We start from the raw sequence: 22,083 nt of genomic DNA on the forward strand, positions 1-22,083 counted from the left end.
TATTGCCACTCACTTAAAAACCCTGCACCTCATGGGTATTTTTGGTGGCTTTTTCTCAAAGTCCTTAAGCAATTGTTTTCATGACAGGCCTCCCCTGGAAGAGCTGAGGGATACAAGGTACTAAGGGAACTGGCGAAAGGGCTCACCAAGCCACTTTCCATTGTTCCCCTGTATTCAGCACAGGTGAGGTTCACCTTGAATATTGTGTTCAGTTTTGGGCCCCTCACTACAAGAAAGAGGTCCAGGTGATGGAATTCATCCAAAGAAGGACATCTGGAGAACGAGTCCTAAGAGGAACAGCTGAAGAAACTGGGGTCATTTAGCCTGGAAGAAAGGAGACCGAGGAGAGACCTTATCTCTACCAATAACTACCTGAGAGGAGGTTGTAGAGATGTGAGTGATAGTCTCTTCCCAAGTAACAGGTGATAGGATAAGAGAAAATGGCCTCAAGTTGTGCCAGGGGAGGTTCAAATTGGATGTCAGGAAAAATTCCTTCACTGAAAGACATTGGAACAAGATGAACAGGAAAGTGATTGTGTCACCACCCCTGGGGTGTGTAAAAGAAATGTAGATGTGAAACTTACAGACATGGTTTAGTGGTGAACTTGGCAGTGTCAGTTTTACAGTTGGATTCAATGATCTTAAAAGTGTTTTCCAACTTAAATGATTCTAGAATATGAAAAACTTGTGGTTTAACCCATTTGGATGCATTCCTGTGTGATCTGGTGTAGGTAGGTGATCCTGCTGTGGCAGGGGTTTGGACTAGATGATCTTTCACAGTCCCTTCCAGCCCCTAACATTCTCCGATTCTAACATTCTATGATTCATCCTGTGCCATGAGCACATGACATCTGGACAATAGCTATGCTTTGCACCAATAGAGATTTCAGCTTTATCTGGTAAAAGGTTTGAAATATCACATACTGCTTCAGTGTGCTTGAGGTCTTCGTAGTGTGAGAACCATTTGGGATCAGCTTGTGGTAATTCCTCTGTGCACAGCTGATCCAAGTGTTCTTAAAAACCAAAACCAAAACAAAACAAAAACAAGCAAACACAAAAAAAACCCAAACACCCACAATTTTAATAATGTAAAAAGATGCTCATGTTTTTTTCAACCAAGCCAACTTGTCAATGTGCAAGTATTTACATCTACTAATATAAAGTAGATAAAGAACTCAAGCTTCTTCTGCTCAGTCATGTGGAAAGCCAAATGGAATCAAGGAATGACGGAATGGAAATTTGCTTTGCACTTTATGTTCAGCTCTCAGGGAAACCACAGCTTTTATGTCTGAAGAATAGATGTTGCTCATTTAGGTGTTTAGAAATCTATCACACAGAAAAACAGTCAGCCTCAATTAGAAGGATATGATATGTTCTTTGACACACTCCATTCCACAGTATCTCCAGGAATGAATTTGTTTTTAGGAGAACTGACTTATTTTACTTAGAATTGTGGAATCATAGAACTGTTGAAGTTGGAAGAGATCTTTGAGATCATCAAGTCCAACCTCTTCCTAGAGCTCACAATGCTACCACTCATGCTGAACTCCTACCACTAAACCACATCCCTCTGTTCCACATCCACATGTCTTTTACATCTGGGGATGGTGACTTCACCACCTCCGTGGGCAGCCTGTTCCAATACTTGATAACCCTTTCTATAAAGAAATTTTTCCCAAAAATGAACCTGAACTTCCCTTGGCACAGCTTGTAGGCATTCCCTCTTGTCTTGCCATTTGTGGCACATGAGAAGAGACTGACCACCACCTCATTCATTTGAGGTAGCTGTAGAATGTGATGAGGTCTCCCCTCAGCTTCCTCTTCTCCAGACTGAACAACCTCAGTTACAGGTTTGAAAAGCACTTTATGGAGAACACTTGGTTGATGCTCAGTACTTCCTATTGCAATTCTTTCCCAGTAAGAGATTCCACACAGCTGGCTGATATTCTAAGAAAGCAGAACAAGAATGGAAATTTTTTGTACCCTCATTTCACATTCCTGAAATAAATTTCCATGAGTTTTCCAAAACTTGTTAAAGGCAAGTATTGTGTTAAGAAGACACAGGTCATTGCACAACCCCCTTGGTTGTGCAGATTCTTTCAAATCTCACTGATTAATCGCTCTGAGATTTTTCCATCAAAGAGGACATAGTGATGCTTTTATCCATGGTTAATAGAATGAAGTTTTAAGTTAGCTCATTTTGTACCTGAATAATACTTTACTATCACAGGAATCTCTTCCACAGATCAATCAGGAAAGAGGCATTTCACAATTTGGTCCCTGTAATTTTGTTATTTCTTCCACATTAGAAATGAAAAGAAATCACAGTATGAAACATGAACAAAAGCATACAGAGTCATAGAATCATAGAATGGATTAGGTTGAATGGGACCTTCAATGATCATCAAGGCTAAACCCTCAGCTACCTCCCTGGGCAACCTGTTCCAGTCTTCCACTACCCTCATGGTAAAGAACTTGTTCCTAACATCCAACCTAAATCTCCTCTTCTCTAATTTCAAACCACTACCCGTCATCCTATTGCTGCAGGTCTTTGGAAACAGTCCCTCTGCAGCCTTCTTGTAGGTCCTCTTCAGGTACTGGAAGGCCACTAATAGGTCTCCCCAGAGCCCTCTCTTCTCCAGACTGAACAGCCCCAGATTCCTCACCCTGTCCTTGTAGCAGAGGTGTTCCAACCCCCTGATCATTTTTGTGGCCCACTTTGAGATCTGCCCCATCAAGTCCATGTGCTTTTATTTATATGTACTGATTATAACTTTTTCTTAAAAACAGAATAACCAGAAATTTTAGATATTTTATACAATGCTGTTCTCTATAAAACATAGTGCCATTCATATCTGACTTAAAGTAGATGTGGTTTACTTTGCACACTATGAATGCTATCTCACCTTAAAAAGCTTATTTCTCAATATCTTGTATTAAAAATCTTATTTCTTGATTTAAAATAAGAGTTTGTTTCTTAGTAATGAAAGGGAAGCATAAATCTTCCCATCTGATGAATTAATTGATCCATCTCTGATCCTAATCTTTCATTCTCATGTAGTTTCCATTAATTTGGTAAACTAAGCCTTTTTTACTTCCAGGAGTTAAAATTCATAAGCACCACTTTGGTTGGTTGTTTGTTCAGTTTTTGTTTTGGTTTCTTTTGTTTGGTTGGATTTTTTTTCTTGTTTGGTTTTTGTTTTCTTTTACACTTTTTTGTATGTCTGCTAGACACGCTGATTTGCAACATTAAATAGAAGGGTGCTTAATTTTTACAATTTTTGGACATGAATATTATAAAAACTCTTGGACTGCAAGACATAGCTGTACAACAAACCTCAGAAAAATATTTACAACATTGTTTATATGGAGGAAATTGCTCCAGTTGAAAATATCCTCTTGTTGAAAACAGATTTCATTTTATGACTGAGGATAAAGGTCTTTGCTAAAGTGTGTATAATTTATGCACTGATTGTTACAAATCACACGTGTAATTCCATATGCTATGCTTCATACAGCTTACTCAAACTACTGCACTCTAGCAGACAGTGGAAACTCTGTAAGAATGAAATGCACTATGAATGGAGTCCACTGTTGAAAGGCAGCTCAAAAAAATCTTTACTTAAGCAAACTGGAATGGGTGATTTCCTTGAAGTTTTACAGTAATTATTAAGCATATGCCAGGCTGCTGAGGAAAACTTGTAGTACCTTTGAAACGAGGTAACAAAATATCAGTCTCCTCTACATGAGAAAATTTAGTAGTATGAAAATATTTTTTTTTTTGCACACTGCACCTTTTTCTAAAACCTCTTTGCACATAATTACTCTTTTTCAGTAGGCAGAGACTTTGGCTATTTCAAAGTTTAAATACTCTAGCTGGCCTTCTAATAATAATAATTAAAAAAAAATAAAGTTTATCAACTGCCCATCATTAAACATCTTAATAAATCATAGGCAGTCATGTTCTTCAAAGCTTTAACTCCAAGTACAAGAATGAAATACTGCAGCAATAGGATAAAGAGAAGAAAAACTAAGAAATGCTTTTCTCAGTTAAGCTATTATGAGCCATAACTGAATTTATATCTAGGTGCTATTTAACCTTTTATATAATAATCCATTTTCAAGTGTCCCACAAGAATTAACAAATTGACAAAACAACCTTGTGAGGTAAAAAAAAAATCAATACTAATATTTTTCCTCCACTGTAGTTATGGGACAATGGAGGTGATTTATTGAGTTCCATGCAAGGGACAATATCAAATAATTTAGAAGCACTGAATTTAATTCTACACTCCATCAGTATGTCGAATTCCTAAAACGAAGAGCATATTGGGCCTGTATTTGCCTCCTAGCAGTTTGTAAGATCCACCAGACATACTGCCACTTTTGGAGTGCCTGTACTTCACTGATAGAAACAAACTTCACTGATTTCAAAAGCTGTTTTGAAAAAAAAAAAAACAATGATATCAGAGATGTTTGTTCAATGTCTGCAAGAATCACTAGTAAACAAGAGGCAAGAATAAAAAATAACTCCATAGAGTTACAGATTCACAGAATGATTTAGGTTGGAAGAGACCTTAGACATCATCTGCACCAACCTCTCTGCCATGTTTGCAGGCAAGGAAGCAAGTCTCTTTAAGAGCTTTGTACCTGATAATTCACAAAGTGGGCACACATGCAGCATCTGCTTCTATAAAGATTCAAAACTCCATTCATACAGAACTTGGATCTCATTGTTCTAAATAAAGACTGATGTCAAAATCCCCCCCATTGAAGAAAAATTTAAATTGATGTCCAGTGAATCCACTTACATAAAGCAACGTGCAGTCATGAAAGCTAAAGACCTGGTTTTGAATTCGTAATATCACATAAGATGCAATATGGAAAATGTGAAACATGTTTGCTAAGTCTGGGAAGTGCCATGGACATTGTCTACACAGATTTTATTAAAGCCTTTGACACTGTCTCCCACATCATTCTCCTTCAGAAACTCAAGGCACAAGACTTGGATAAGTGCACTTGGTTAAAAACTGCATTTGATTAACAAACATGGCAGTCTGTATTATAAATATCCCTGAGGTCCATGAAGCTAGTAAGCAGTTGGTGATGATGTCAGCCGATTTATCAGTGAATCACTAAAGGATAGAATACAACATCTTAAAATGATTTGAAATCTCACATGAAAACAACTGGATTTGCTTCAACCTAGCTCTTTTTTTAGCCTGTTTTTACAGCAGGTCAAGATACAATTCTTCCCCTTTGCTCTGCTCTGGTGAGACCCTGCCTTGAATACTGTGTCCAGTTCTGGTGTCCCTATCATAAGAAGGGCACAGAGCTGTTGGAGCGATTCCCGAGGAAGGCCACAAAGATGATCCAAGGGCTGGAACACCTCTGCTGTAAGGATAGGCTGAAGGAGCTGGGACTGTTCAGCCTGGAGAAGACTGGCCGGGGGGGGGACCTCAGAGCTGCCTTCCAATACCTGAAAAGATCCTACAGGAAGACTGGGGAGGGACTTTTCATAAGGGTGTCTTGCAATAGAAAAGGAGGAATGGCTTGAAGCTGAGGGAGAGAAGGTTTAGACTGGATCTTAAGAAGTTCTTCAATACAACGGTGGAGAGACTCTGGAATAGGTTGCCCAGGGAGGTTGTGGATGCTTCCTGCTTGGGTATGTCCAAGGCCAGGTTGGATGAGGTCTTGAACAGCCCAGTATAGTTGAGAGGTATCCCTGCCCATGGTGGGGAGGTTGGAATAGATGATATCTAAGGTCCTTTCTAACTTAAGCTGTTCTATGATTCTATGATTCTGTGCTATCACCTGAAAAGTTAGAGTTGCCTTCATCTCACTTTCATCAATGGCTTGCTCTCTTAATATTTCCACACTGCTCTGAAGTTATTTTGGATAGCATTCCTGGGCTAAGCAGTTTGTCATTCTAAACAAAAATTTCATCACAACAGGTGGACTTGAGTTTTCAGGAAGTATTTTGAGATCTCCCCAAAAAAAAAAAAAAAAAAAAGGACAAATTGTTTCTATCTTTCATCCAAAAACATAGCAAATTTAAATCCTCACCTAATGTATATCAGCAGAAGCCTGCTGAATTCATTAGAGTTCTTCTGATTTACATCTGTAGACCATCTTCATAACTACATTCTCACACCTAATAGCTATATTACATTCTCTTGATTCTTCCTTAGCTGGATAGAAATGGCTTCCCTGTCCCACATAAAAAAAATTTAATGCATTTAGAAATGCCCTGTTTCATGTCAGGGCAAGTCTAAGACTAGGCTTTTATGTACAATAGGCTCAAGTTGTTTGGTTCAGGTAAAAGTGGTAAATGAAACTAGTTTTTAGTGGCATTTTCAGTCAACCTTCCTTTTTCTTTTTTTTTTTCCTTTAGAAAAAGAACAAACATTGGTCTGTTCAGTTATAAACCACTTTAGCCACTTTAGATAAAAGCAAATGAAAGTAAACTGGGTGTTTTAGAGGATTATATGCCATGTCCGAATCTGGCAGAACAAATGGGAAGAAAGACTCACATGTGCTGCCTCCCACAGTGGAATCCAAGCAATTTTCTATGACAGGTGATAGACAGGTTAATAAATAATTTTATATATTAAATTACTCCAGACTTTCACTGCTTTTCTCATTTACTCCTCAAACATTTCCAAACAAAAAGCAGAAAGCATGAATTTTATCCCATAGTCCAAGCTGGATTGAGATAGTATTTGATCAATGATTTGCATTCCCTAAACACTAGACAATTTAGAATCATAGAATGGTTTGGGTTAGAAGAAACCTCCAAAGGTCATCTAGTCCAACCCCCCTGCAGTCAGCAGGGACATCCTCCACTAGAGCAGATTGCTCAGTCTTGTTGTGCCTCACCTCGAATAGCTCCCGGCATGGGGCCTCAACTCCCTCCCTAGGCAACATCTTCAAGTGTTCCACCAGTCTCATGGGGCAGAACTTGTTCCTAGCATTGAATGTAAATCTACTCTTCTCTGATTTCAAACCATTGCCCCTCGTCCTATCAGGCTTTTGGAAACAGTCCTCTCACCTTCAAATTTCACAGCAGAAAATAAGAGATAAACACAGAAATAAATTTAAAGAATACACAGCTGAATATATACAGTTAAATAACCAAATAAGATGTTGAAGAAAAAAATCCAAAGTTTAGGATGCCCCATTCTTATGTTTCCCCAACTGCTATTCTGTTATGCCTTAATTCACTACAGAATTTCTGCAAAAGTCAGAGTTGAGCACACAGCAGGTTAAGACATGTTGCAGTAACTCCTGTCCCTCTGGATGTCATCCCATCCCTCAGGCATGACAACCACACCACTTAGCTTGGTGTTGTCTGCAAACTTGCTGTGGGCACTCAATCCCACTGTGTCACTGATGAATACACTGAACAGCATCTGTCCCAACACAGGTGCCTGAGGGACACCACTTGTCACTGATCTGCATCTGGACATTGAGCTATTAGCCACTACCCTAGGGATGGGTAGTGTAGGGATAGGGATGTGACCATCCAACCAATTCCTCATCCATATGCTATTTAAGTTTCCTTTTCTGCCTGAAACCATTGCCATCTCTTCATTCCCCCTTATACTCTTATTTTTACATTGTGTCTAAACAAACCTAGCCAAAGAAAAAATGAAAATTATTGATAATTTTAAAGGTTTGATGATACTGTCAGTTTGTACAATCCGCCATCATCATCGCATCTAAACAGAACAGACTCTGCATCCTCGATGAGATCTGATACACACAGCTCTGCACATCTGAACTTCCTTTGCATAGCTCTTAGGTCAGCCTCTGGAACAGACAGCAACCAATGTCTGCTAAAGTTATCAGGGCTAGCAGGAGTGCATATAATACAGTTCACCAGTTCACGCATTTATTTAACTTCATTGATTAAACACGTAGTCCATGCAGGATCCTACTCTTGACTTCAGTGCTGGCTGTATTAGATTTTATTCCCAATAAACAAGAAAATGTAGGAGATTATTTAGAAAAGGAAGACCAAATAAATTGCCAGGCATACTAAACTGATAAATGTTTGCCATCATTTTACAGACACTGTGGATAATGAAGTCATGTTGAACCACATCAGCAAGAACTCCAGCAATCTTCAACTCTGTCCTGGGGTATATTCTCTCCTGCATGAAGATAGAGAATGTATCAGGAAACATGACTCTGTTTAATTTAAAATACTTCAAAGCAATATCCCATGAAGAGTCTGCTCTGTTGGATATATCCATCGAGATTTCAGCTCTTTATGACCTCCATGGCAGAATGGGGTTGAAAACTGAAAGAAACAGAATTTTTCATCCGTTTTGAGGGTAGATATTTTGTCAAGGATGGAACCCAAGCATGGGTTTCTATTTCACAGATATAATAGCAATATGCACAACAGAAATGGAAGCCAGTACTTCTATGAAATTTATTTGGATTTTAATATGCCATAATAATTTCTTTGCCATTCCTAAATAATTTCCCTCAAGAAATAGGAGATTTGCCCTTACCTAGGTATTGTCCCCACAGAAGTTTATGATCCATGTTTAAAATTGTAAATCAGTGAATATTCAGCCTTTTTAGCCTATATAGCTGTAAGCTCATTCTTTATAAAAGGCTCTTAGTGGGGGAGGAATGCTGGAATTTTCTACTGAAGTGCTTTTAAAGCAAATATGCCTGGAGCTGTTATGGATGAAAGGTGTTTGTTAAATTACTTGATGTTACAAATATCTGCAATAGAGTGGGTGATTGATTTAATTGCAGTTGTCAGACTGGTTTTAAAAGCATATTTTTCTCTTTGTTCAACTTCAGAACAGTTGGATTCTGAACATAAAGAAAAGAAAGTGTCTGAATATACTAATCACAAAATGTAGCTTCTGGCTAAGCTAAGGCACATTGTCAAGATGAAGTGCTGCATAATTTCCAAACCACTCAGTCTGGCCAATATATTTCATTTTTGAATAGCAGCGCCTCTGTTGTTTCAGTCCCTGCTATTTTCTGAACAGCAACATCAAATAATTGTGGTACAGTGTTGCTTTCATGTATACACAAGGCTAATACAAGCAGGAAAACTAGTAAACGACTTGGTGCCGTGAGTTTCATCCGAGCATCCTTTCTGACCTGCAAAATCCTACCAGCAATAGCTTGACTGTTACATTGGTATGATGGTTTTAAAACTGTCTTTTCAATTTTTCTTCACAAAGTTAGAGCAGAGGTGAAGGAATGTAAATAAGTCACTATTGGTTGTAAGAAAGCAAAATAAAGATTATTCTAAACACTTCCATTGGAGAGATAGAAATGTTTAAGAACTGTTATTCAAAACAAACTTGGGGTGTTTGGGCAGTTGGGGACTTTAGTTAGGTAAAACTAATGCTCACAATGTTACTTTGCTAAGCATTTATATAGAAGTCAGGCAGATAGAGAGAGATTTCTGATAGCAAAACACGTCAGATACCAAAACTTTATGTCATAAATATCCGGAATACATCTAGACACTTGTTTCATTGTTTGATCTTCTTGTTGAAGATGTCAGTTCTGTCTTATGTACAACAACCACAGCTAGACAAAGCTTCAGTCAGTTTAGCATAAGTCCTCTTCTGTTTCTCTTTCCAGTGAACACTGCAACATTTCAAAGTATAGCAGCTGTAATGGGAGAAACTGTGGAAAAAAAGCCTGTCCTGGTAGAACAGAATACAATTCAGCTTTCATCTCAGTCTCTCAGAATGTGGAGTAGGTGAGGTGAATCCCTAGATGAAGTGTTGGTCATAAATGATTTTCCACAAGCCATTGAGTCGTGATGGCTAAAAAAAGAATTGTGAATTCATAATAAATTAAGACTGTGCATGCTATCAGCTACTGTAGCTCTGCTGATGAGTGGTAATTCACAGAGTAGTTACTTAGTTGTTTTTTATTGTCAACCCTTGCCTTAAATTTCTTCTTTGATACCTTTGAAAATACTGTCCTTTTCTCAAAAATCTTCTAAAATCTGTTTTGAAACACTTACTAATATGAAGGTTCCCCACTGATTTTAATGGGCTTTGGATCAGCCCCATGAATAATAGGGCAAAGCTGTAATTTCTTTCATATGGTTTATCACTGGGAAACAAAGACAATTACCTTCATGCACAGTGTGCTTGTATTGTTTGTTCTTTAGCCCTCAGTTAGATGATATTATTGCCTGGCATCAAAGCAGAGTTCAGAAGAAGAAAAACAAAACAAAATTAAAAAGCTCATTGGAAAACATTTATTGAAGCACAGGATAGTCTTACATTCACTTTTGTTTCACCACATAGACCTGTATGTGCAGGAATGTGTGTATTGGCAAAGTCCTGAATTGACAGGTCTTTCTAAATTTCACATAAAATGGATAGAGAAGTGCCAGCAAGCATCAGGCATCTCCACAGACTTAGGCATCATTAAGCTGCATTGTTTAAAATGTGTATGGCTCAGAAGAGGCTTTGGATGAGCTCTCCCAGAAGGGGAAACAGTTTACCTGTAACAGAATTTACTGAAGTACCCTTTCTGATTTCAGTGAGATATGGATTAAGCCTGTGGGAAACAGTTTGAACTATGCAAGAACAGCAGGAACACATTCAGCAGAAGTATTGAAAACAGTGTGCTGCTGTCACTCCTTAAGCACAGGAACAGAATCATAGAATTGTTTTGGCTGGAAAAGAGGCCTATGATCATTGAGTCCAACCATCAAACCAACACCACATGGCCATTAAGCCATGTCCCCAAGTGCCATGTCCACACATTTCTTGAACACCTCCAGGGATGGTGACTCCACCACTTCCCTGGGCAACCTGTTCCAATGCTCTACCACTCTTTCTGTAAAGATGTTTTTCCTAATTTCCAACCTAAACCTCCCTGAGAACAAATTCAGGCCATTTTCTTTCCTTCTATCTCCTGATACTAGGGAGAAGAGACCAACCCCTACCTCACTCCAACCTCCTTTCAGGGAGCTAAAGAGAGTAATAACATCTCCCCTCAGCCTCCTCTTATCCAAACTAAACAACCCCAGTTCTCTCATCCACTCCTCTCTTCACAAGCTTTGCTGCCCTTCTCTGGATGTGTTTCAGAACATGAATGTCTTTCTTGTACTGAAGGGTCTAAAACTTGACCAGTTATAACACAACACGCACTGAATTTTTTCTTTAATATTAGATCAAAGATATATGGAGACATCAAACCAGCTATGGTGATCTATGACTGTAATTACTGAGTCTGTCATTTAAAATATGAAAATTATCTTAATTAATAAGAAAAAGATGGTAAATGCAGGCAAAAATGCAATAAATCATGAAATTCTTAGGGAAGTTCTAATAAAATAAAGAGAAAAAAGTGCATATTTTAGTCAAATACATGAGTTAGAAGTTCAGGCAGCAATTTATTTATAGTATTCCTTATTTCTGTTTAAAACTTTCCAATTTAACACAAATTAAAAGCAGGTGGTAGTATTGCATCACAGAGTTCTATGCTGTGTTTCTGATGTCAGTGGCTATTCCTCGCTCCTATCTAGACCTTTTCTAAGGTTTTAATGCAGTACCGGAATAGAAAATTTATATTTAAACTCTTTTTATTTTTCCCCTTTTTTTCCCCTATCAGTACATTCCAATCAGTAATTTCTCTACAGTTCCAATAACTACTCATTTATAACAGAACAAACATATGGTAGGGAGGAAAAGCTAAAGCCTGCTGAGCTCTCCTGGTGGCAGTGATTCTGATTCCCCTCTTTATGCCACACAGATGGGGAGACTGGACACTGAACTTGAAAGCCAAATAGTTTTGTGTAACACACCCATTGCTACAGATACACAGTCTAGTAACTGTTCACATGAGCTGTTTGCTTAGGGGTAAACAGTGCTTTGCCTTCAAAGATACCTGAGTGAGTAAATCTGTAAGGCGAATTTGCAAGCAGTGAGAAAAAGAAATCTGTCTGCAAATGTTCAGTTCTGGCTGTGGCAGCACACCTGAGGGGTTCCCCTGTGCAGTGCAATTGCCAAATTGTTGGGGAATGGTAACATTGTGTTTGGGCTTGGAGCCTGTTGAAAACTTGTGCTAGTATGTGCTAGCTCCTGTTGACCTAACGGTCCTGCCTGGAAGTGCAGACGACATTGCTCACAACGCACTGACAGAGGATTCCCAGGATAAAACTGATGGTGGATGGTCCTGAGCCTCATACAACTACTGAGATCTGAGGAAGCTCATGCTCTAGGTAAACCTGGACTTGTGTGCTCTGAGGAGAAACTTTCAACCTTCATTAACTCAGCATTTTACTTTCTTTCTTACTCTTGCATTGTTATCTTTAAAATATGCATGCAGTTGATAGTATGTTACTCATAAAAGATTAGTTGACCTTTCCATCTGGATCTTTCCACAGCACACAAACTTGAGTCCAAAAGAGCAGATGCAGGTTCTGGCTTTCTGGGGTTAAGTAGCAATCACATCTTCAGCCTCTCTGGACCTTTCTAGACTCAGTAAAAATGTGGTTATCTAGATTTAGACCTCTGGACTCTTGCAAGCAGCACTGTGCTGCCAAACCCTGAGAGAGAGCACAGGCTTACTGCTCTGACCTCATGAAGTTTTTGGATCTGCACATAATCTTTAAAAAGAAGGTAGGTAAAATGATGTAGGTATAAAGACATTAAACTTACCTAAATATACAGGACCAAGGGACAAGCAAGTGACCTAGACTGGGAAAAAACAATCTTACATTATCTGTTAATATTGATGCAGCCACAATTACATTACCTTTTATTCCGCTTTCTCACTTAGTTACTATTCAGCCTTCTCAATTAGTTGAGGTCTATGTTTTAAAGCTAGGAATTTTGATAAATTAAATAATTAAATAAAAACACCACCACCCCAAACAAACAAACAAAACAAAATGAAAAAAAGCCTAGAAAACAAACAAAAGTCCCAGAACACTAGGCTTTGAGATCCAGAGAAGATTAAAACCAGAGACATACTACAGAAGAATCCAGTCCCCAGCAGCTTGGTGCACCAAGTGAAGTTTCATCCACACAAAATGAATAGATAAATGTTGTTTGTAACAAATATACTTAATCACTTTTAACCCTGAAGTTTACACTCGAGTTATTTAAAAATTTATTTTTTACTTCTCTATGTGCACCACTATCCTAATACTTATTATGTAACACAGGTAACTAAGTCAGGGTCCAAGGCTGTCTGTGTAATCAGTGGAGAGAGACAAATGCCTCTAAGGGCTAGTCTAGAGAACCTGAATTAGGAGCCATATAATTGCCAACAGTAGATATAATAATAAATTTCTACAGAGATTTCTAAAATTCTCTACACATTTTTAATTATTCTCTATTTTTTTCAAAATCATGTATGATATGACTATCTCATGATAAATTTACTTGAATAAGATTTCAGCTTTTGATCCAGATCTCAGTTTTGCTTCGCAGAATCACAGAATTTTAGGGCTTGGAAGAGAACTCCAGAGATCATCTAATCCAATACCCCTGCCACAGCAGGATCACCTAGTGCAAACTACACAGTAACATGTCCAGGTGGATTTTTGAAAGTCTCCAGAGAAGAAGACTCCACAACTTCTCTGGGCAGTCTGTTCCAGTGCTCCATCACTCTCGCCATAAAGTGTCTCCTCGTGTTGAGGTGGAACCTTTTGTGTTCTAGCTTGTACCCATTATTTGTCCTATCACTGGGCACCACCAAAAAGAGCCTGGCACCTTCATCTTGACACCCACTCCTCAAATAGTTATAGATGTTGACAAGATTGCCTCCCACCCTTCTCAAGACTAAACAGCCTCTCTCTCAATCTTTCTTCATTTCCTTTTATCCATATGCAGAATGATTTTTAAGAAGTGAAGTTTTTGTATAGTTTTCATGGAATTATCTCTACACAAATCAGGGCAGTACAGTTTCAGATGAGGAAAGGAACCTGAGAAAGAGACAATGAATATTTAGAGTGAGATGTTCAAGAAGTATTACAGACAAAGGAACAAACAAAAAGATTCCCTCTCAAACCCTCTGATTATACTGTCAGGATCTTGTAATCACTAGTGTATCTTCCTAAATGACAAAGACATTGTTGTGTGGTTAAAGGTTAAAAGCTTGATAGATAAAAAGTTCATGGTTAGACTACAATATAATTTCTTTGTGTCTGAATTTTCTCATGAATGAGACTGGAATGTCTTATGCAATGGAAACAGAATATCAACAGAGAATTTTCCTTCAAAGAATATTATGAGATTTCCTATTTTTCCCTCTGGTTTTCTTTCGAGTGAGGCTTTATAATTCTATCCATATACAAAAACATAGATAAAGTGTCTGGCTTCTTTTTTGGACAAGAGACAGAGATATGAGTCATGGAAAGCAAGATTTATTGGTCTACCAGAAAATTTTAGTTTAAATTTTCCCTTGTCAAATTCTTCCAAAGAAAAGAAATCTGCATGTAATTGCACATAGCCATGAAAAGTGCAGTTTACTCTTTGACCAAGTTAATTCACTGCCTTTCTGCTGAGGTTCTGGCCTGTGACTTTACTCTAATAGACACAAATCTTTTGTTGACTTATGCAAGTCTCTCCTGTTTGATTTATTATTTTAATGTATCAGTGATAAATAGTTAAAGTCTATTCCTTGAAGGACTTGAATATACTGTACAATTATTGTCATATGGCTGAGAAGGGCAAGTTGACACATAGCTTCTTCCAAAAAGCATTCATTGAACCAGACATTTGAACAGTAACTGTTTGAGAAACTCATGAAAATAAGAGTTAAATAATGAAATGAGTGGCTGCTCTGTGAAATTGTCCTTTGACTCAGTTGAACTTGAAAGGTCACGTCTCATAGAGTAGCAAAAAAAGTAGCAAACATTTCTAAGATCTGTCTCCTCCCAAGGTGACAACTCAACTACGTACATTGGAACTCTGGCTTCTCCAGAGTTTCAAAGCTCTGACATCAACAGGTCAGTTAGAGGTGGCTTGATTGTAACAGGGGAGTTCATCAGCAGGGTCAGGAGCTAAACCCCAGTTGCAGTGAGGCTCACCCCGTTCCAAGGAAAAATACTGAAAACTAGTGAGCTCTGGATCTGTAGACCTGATAATACCTGGTCCCTGCTGCAGGTCAGCTAGATTGATTATTTTGGCTGTCGACTGTCCCCATTTTCCAGGTAGATTTGCCAAATAGACTAGGCACTTTAGTGCTATGGCTTTATGAGAATGAAATGCCTGATGAATGAGGCTTTGTCTACATTTAAGAGGATCTAGCAACATGATGCCTTTTATGGAATTATTCAACCTCCCAGGGAAGCATTCATTTAGGCACAGAAACTGAGTGTATTTAGACACCAATGTTTGAGATGGTAGTTTAGGGAAAAAATGTCTAATCTCTTTGATTGATCAATAATGCTTTAGATTTCAGAAGGGGGGAGGGGGGGAAGGAAGATTCCTGAGCAGCTTACAGTGGTGTTTATGAATATCTTCAATAGTATCTTCAACAACCTAAGTGCCACATCCCTAACAGAACCCTTGATAGGAGCACAGTATTCCTAGGCATACTAGGAGCATAACTCATTCACTCCGCTGCCTGCTTGCAGTGATGGCATTTTTGTGGCTAGAACACTTCCTCGGAATTAAAAGACCTGAATTTAAGTCTTTCTTAAACCTCTGAAGTTTTCAGTCCTATTTGTTCATATAGAAAAAATGTTATAATCACCAGATTACCAAGTACAAGCTTGGAAAAGGTTACTGCAGCCTTACACCAACACCAAATCATACATACAAAACAAGAGAATGCTTAAAAGATCACAGAAGGGTTTGGGTTGGAAGGGACCTCCAAAGGTCATCTAGTCCAACCCCTCTGCAGACAGCAGGGACATCCTCCACTAGATCAGGTTGATCAGGTTGAGCCTCACCTTGAATATCTCCAGAGATGGGGCCTCAGCTACCTCCCTGGACAACATGTTCCAGTGTTCCAGCACCCTCATGGTAAAGCACTTGTTCCTAACATCCAATCTAAATCTCCTCTTCTCTAATTGCAAACCATTGCCCCTCATCCTTTTGGAAACAGTTCCTCTATAGCCTTGTAGGCTCCCTTCAGGTACTGGAAGATGTCTGAATTTACAGCAGAGATTAGGACGCTGTGCTGGGATTGAAGCAGCAGAGCATTCTGCTGTCAAGATTAATTATGGATTTTATTCTACAATTGTCTAAAATAAAATCTAAAAATGTAAACCGGAATTTCTGGACTCAGTATAGAGAAAAAACTACCTGAAGCACAGTGATAATGAGTTTGGGTTTCTTCTGGGATGCTTTCTTTCCTTCATGGTCCTATTTTACCAAATAAATAAATAAATTCTGCTGTTGATTGAATGTCTTAATTGGAGTCAATATTTTAAAAGACCTTTTCTGTTAACAGAATGAGAACATATGGTTTTGATGAAGGAAATGAAATACTAAAAATTGGGATTGGAGTTCTTCCCAGTATAGCAACATCATAAGAAAACTTTGGGTTGGGGGATCTCCACAGTTTTTTTGACTTTGTACTTCTTTGGGTTTTTGTTATTAAAGCCTTTTTTATTTAAGGTTCTCTCTCATTCAGACCCTTAACTCTAGAAAGACTTCCAAAAAATCTGCTGCTCAAACATTCACGCACATACCTGTTTGAATGAGTGTTTGCTACATTTTCATACTCTAGGAACACTCTTGTGAACAAATATTTGCAATGCAGCAGTTCTCAAAAGGTGAATAAAAGAATTTCTAAGCATTATCAAAGCAAATACATGTGGCGCCTGGCGCAAGAACATTACTGATCACATTTCTGCAGAACAGAGCCAACGCTAACAGAGTTTCAGCACAATGTACAAAAGTGCACTTCTGCAGAATCAAAGATATGCACAACTTCAGGAAGCAGAAGAACATCATTATTCTTCTAGAGTTCCCTGATGATATCCTAGACCTGTTAAATTCAAGAGCAACTCTTCTGCTTCCTGCCATCAAAAGTAATTTCATATGTTCAGGTATTATCCCATTCATTACTTTCACGTTATTCTCAGGACATACAACCTCTTGTTTGCTTGGAGTGTTTGTTAAAAACAAATAACAGAAATTAAAAGTGGCTGGTCCAGTGCAAAGCCACCAAAGTAAAAAACCCTAACCAAACAAGCAAACAAAACAAAACAAAAAACCCCACCACAACGTGTCCTGATTCAGAGGGCTTTAAGCCAGCTGCTGATGGCCTACACTGTATCCGAAACACATTGCTTGTAGGATATATGGTGTAAGAACTTGGCCAGTTTTATTTTATGTCTTTTAATAAAGTTGAATGCTCCAGGGGAAATGTTCAGATTCAGACATAAAGTTTCATCCAGACTAAAGGTAAGAGTTGAGACTTTGCCCTTGTATACTGCATACCTAGCCAGTACAGTTAGAAATACGTTTAATGGATCAGGATATTGTCTATCTCTGATAGTGTTTGGAGCACTACAAACAAACCTTCCACTATTGATACTCTCCGTTGACAGCAGAGGGAGTGTTTCATCCAGTAACTGTTCTCACTTTCTCATACAGACCCTGGCAATAGCTAAAAAAAACACCCATTACCAAATCCAAGTATCTCTAACAAACAGGTAGGCTGTGCTTGGATAACTGTAAAACAAAGTTCAATAGCTGGAAAATCACATAATGTAGGAAAAACAGAAGATGCTAATGGTGAGATTTTTTTTCAGATATGTCTGTGCTGAAAACCCAAGCTGTTTTGTTACTGAATCCAGGCTTTCAGCTGCTGGAGGAGTAGGGGAGATCTGACAATAATGTCAAACCTAAAGGATATAGGATAGGGAGCACATCACTGATTTAGTTTCAATTCCTGTTAGGATAAGAGGTAAAAAGGATATTGACAGAATGCTCCTATAATCTTAGCTCCTATAATCTTAGCTCCTATAATCTCTACTGTATAATGTTATCTATTGTAGTGGTTACTTAAGGAGATGTTTCTCACTTTTTCAACAATGTCATTTCCCTGTTCTCAGCCATATCTATTTAGAAAAATAATTACTGACTATATTAGCACCTGTACCTTGTATACTGCAGATACAGCACTAGCAGTAGTAGCTTTTCCATCAACTTTCCCAACTGGAGGTTTTATGGATCACCTGAGAAGTGCTTGCTTCATTTAATATTCTTTTTTATTCTTTCCTTAGCTTTTACACAGGCAGATGCTAATACTTCAAAAGAAATGTTATTGAATGAAGAACATTTGCCTCTTTGAGGCTGAGACTAATTGAGACTAATAATTTTAATTCAGCTGCCATATACTCTGATTAAAACCAGATTGCTTTACTAAGTCAGGATAAACAATGAGATTCAATAATGGACAACTATCTTTATAAAATCTGTGGGAATTTTGTCTCTTCAAAGAGCTGATTACAAACATGAAAATAGTTGTGGCTATTCATTAACTTAGGCTTCAGGCCTGAGTCAAAGTCAGAGAACATTTTGAGCAGAACTTGCAGTAGCGCCTGTCTTTAAGGGGTACATAGCGTTCATGATTACATGAAGAGCCGAGGGAATAAAGGATTTGACAGGTGGTAAAATGCGTTTTTATGGGTTTTTAAACTCCCTGCTTGATGGCTTGAAAAAATTGTCTAAGCTGAATCTTGCTCTCTAAAAATCACAGGATCACAGAATGGTTTGGATTGGAAGGGCCTTGAAGACCATATCGTTCCAGCCTCCCTGAAATGAGCAGGGATACCTTCTGCCAGACCAGGCTGCTCAAGACCCCGTCCAGCTTGGCCTTGAACACCCCCAGGGAGGGGGCATCCACAACCTGCCTGGGCAACCTCTTCCAGTATCTCACAGTGTCTCAACATCTAAGAACGCTATGAAGCATGACTGCATGTGGCAAAGGCACTTTGAGACATCAGCTGCAGTCATTTGCACGATACTTGTAACTTTGCTTTTTGGGAATATCTCTTTTCTTTTCTTTTCTTTTCTTTTCTTTTCTTTTCTTTTCTTTTTTTCTTTCTTTTCTTTCTTTCTTTCTTTTCTTTCTTTTCTTTCTTTCTTTCTTTTCTTTTCTTTTCTTTCTTTTCTTTCTTTTCTTTCTTTCTTTCTTCCTTCCTTTCCTTCCTTCCTTTCCTTTCCTTCCTTTCCTTTCCTTTCCTTCCTTTCCTTTCCTTTCCTTTCTTTTCTTTTCTTTTCTTTTCTTTCTTTCTTTTCTTTTCTTTCTTTTCTTTCTTTCCTTTCCTTTCCTTCCTTTCCTTTCCTTTCCTTTCCTTTCCTTCCTTTTCCTTTCCTTTCCTTTCCTTTCCTTTCCTTTCCTTTCCTTTCCTTTTCCTTTTCCTTTTCTTTTCCTTTTCCTTTTCCTTTTCTTTTCCTTTTCCTTTTCCTTTTCCTTTTCCTTTTCCTTTTCCTTTTCCTTTTCCTTTTCCTTTTCCTTTTCCTTTTCCTTTTCCTTTTCCTTTTCCTTTTCCTTTTCCTTTTCCTTTCCTTTCCTTTTCCTTTTCCTTTTCCTTTTCCTTTTCCTTTCCTTTCCTTTTCCTTTTCCCTTTCCTTTCCTTTCCTTTCCTTTCCTTTCCTTTCCTTTCCTTTCCTTTCCTTTCTTTCCTTTTCCTTTCCTTTCCTTTCCTTTCTTTCCTTTCCTTTCCTTTCCTTTTCTTTCCTTTCCTTTTCTTTTCTTTCCTTTCCTTTCCTTTCCTTTCCTTTCCTTTCCTTTTCTTTTCTTTTCTTTTCTTTTCTTTTCTTTTCTTTTCTTTTCTTCTTTTCTTTATCAGATATTTTTCATATTTTTCTGTCCCCTTTTCACCTTATTTTAATTTTGATTGAAAATTTTGTCCATGACCCATTTTATATTTGAATCAACATTTCCTAACCATTGGGATGGTTGTTTGGGAAATTCAGTAAACATATCACTGTAAATGTTGAAAATAGGCTCAGGAAGTCTCATAAGCGTGTTACAATGTTGGAAAAATTGTGGGATTTTTGAAGGGATGCCTTTTTTGAAGGGATGCCATGAATATCTCAGTTTTCTAGATTCATGAGCATAAATACTCATGGTTGGTTATGTTTTTCTTTCATTAAGCCAGTTTTCTGGGTAGAAATAGCTATGATTCTGTCAACCATTTAAACTACCAGAACAACATGAATATTAAAAAATGTCTAAAATACTCCAAACAAACAAACAAAACAAACAAAACCCCAAACAAACCAACCAACCAACCAAAAATAGAGCCCAACAACAACAACAACAACAAAAAGAAAAATAAACAGAAAAGAAGAAAGAAGAAGAAAAACTGTTTTGGATACTTTTTTTTTAATTTAGCGGGCGATTGTAGGATGCCTATGGCTAGCCTTTAATTCCATAATTTGTCAATCTCTACTTAAAATGAAGTGTGGAGAGGAGCTACTTTATTTTGAATAGGCAATATGCAGACCCTAAACTTCGTGGCAGGCACATGCTGGGATATTTTTATTAAAGAAACTCCAGAATCCATGGCATGTTATGATAAATGCTTATCCTGCAGATTGTCAGAGCTGAAATTAAAATAAGCAGGATAATAAAGGCAGCAGCTAAGATACCTGTCTAGAAAAGAGACTACAACTTTAAGCAAATGGTAGGAACGGATCCAAGTCTTATCCTAGCTTACAGGTATTTGAGTTAGGGGGATTGCACTTGTATAAATGAGAGAACTTGGCTTGTAAACTTCAAAAGGTTCACAATAGCAAACACGGGGAAAAAAAGCAGAAATGAAAAAGCAAACAATGCCATGTGGAATGAATCTGAGCCATCCCATCCCAGTAAGAACACTCAGCAGTCCATTTTATTTATTCAGATCAAATGCAGGCTCCGAGATATATAGACTATGTAAGGATAGGGTGGGAAAGTGAAAATGTTCAAATAAAAGCATTACTTTGGCACTACTGCTGAGATTATTGTGGGTTATGAAAAGAGTGCATTTGAGACTGGCATTGAAGCTCTTGATAGCTAAGCAGGTTCACACGGATGAACTTATTATGACAACCCTAATATGGAGGGAAAGAAAATACAAAATCAGGACTTATGTTTTCTTATGAAGTAGTCACGTGTTTTACTGTAAGAGTTTAATTTAGACAGAATGATGAGCTTTAAAAATGGACAACATTTGTGGGGTTTTTTTTAAAGAAAAGGAAAATAATAATAATTGAAAAAGCAAAGCACAAAAATAGTGAGGAGAAAACTTAGTTTTCCATTAAAATTACTTTGCATGCTAAGCACTTAAGACCTACATCACCTATGCAGGACAGAGAAGTCAATACTCATGCATATATTTCCTTTTACCTATGAACAGTATGGTTTTCTAAGACTTCTCAAAGCTGAAATGAAATTGTAGTTCGGATGTGCAGAAAATCTACAGGCTCAGTACCATGCTGTTCTGTAATCACAGAATCACTCCCTCTTTTCTAATTGTTGAATACCAACTTCTGCTTCTGAAAAACTCCTCAGAGACACAGGAGATCTCCCATTGTTTTTCGTCACTTAAATTGTATAAATAACTTACTGGTATGAGCAGAAGTGTTTAGAGGAGAATGAAGATATCAAAGGCAGAGTTGTAGTCAGGGACAACTCAGCTTCACTGCAGAGCACAACAGTCCTACAAACATCAGCACTATATTCCAAATTCAGCCTCTCGATGTTCAGCTTCTGGATTTCAGCTGGTTCCTGTAGTGGGCTTTTTTTGAGTCAACAGATAAAAATGTGCCCTTCCAGAGAGCTGCTCATTTCATCTGTGTCCTGGAGAAGGCTGTGGGGAGACCTTAGAGTGGCCTTCCAGTACCTGAAGGGAGCCTACAAGAAATCTAGGAAAGGACTTTTTACAAGGGTTTCTAATGATAGGATGAAGGGTAATGGCTTTCAGCTGGAAGAGGGAGATTTGGACTTGGTATTAGGAAGAAATTCCAGTGAGGGTGGTGAGACACTAGAACAAGTTGCCCATGGAGGTCATGAATACCCCCTCCCTGGAGGTGTTCGAGGCCAGGGTGGACGAGGTCTTTAGCAACCTGGGCTAATTGGAGATATCCCTGCCCATGGCACGGGGGGTTTGAAGTA

This window comes from Indicator indicator, chromosome 3 (assembly GCF_027791375.1).
Source record: "Indicator indicator isolate 239-I01 chromosome 3, UM_Iind_1.1, whole genome shotgun sequence".
Lineage (NCBI taxonomy): Eukaryota > Metazoa > Chordata > Aves > Piciformes > Indicatoridae > Indicator > Indicator indicator.